Below are 200 nucleotides of genomic sequence, written 5' to 3'. Positions count from 1 at the left end.
TGGAGTTGGAATTAAAGAATAAACTAGTTTACATGAGGAAGCTTTGTGTGATTATTTACTTCACAATGAATCTTTGTTGACAGCTTATTATGTAGATGCGGATTCATATTGGTAGAAATTTCAGGAGAATAAAGTAGGCGATAACGTCATACATGTAACTGAAAACTAGGATGGAACAGTACACAAAGAACTGGATAGTG

Source organism: Penaeus monodon, chromosome 29 (genome assembly GCF_015228065.2).
Source record: "Penaeus monodon isolate SGIC_2016 chromosome 29, NSTDA_Pmon_1, whole genome shotgun sequence".
Lineage (NCBI taxonomy): Eukaryota > Metazoa > Arthropoda > Malacostraca > Decapoda > Penaeidae > Penaeus > Penaeus monodon.
The sequence above is the reverse complement of the archived record's forward strand: the minus strand, read 5'-3'. Positions refer to the sequence as shown.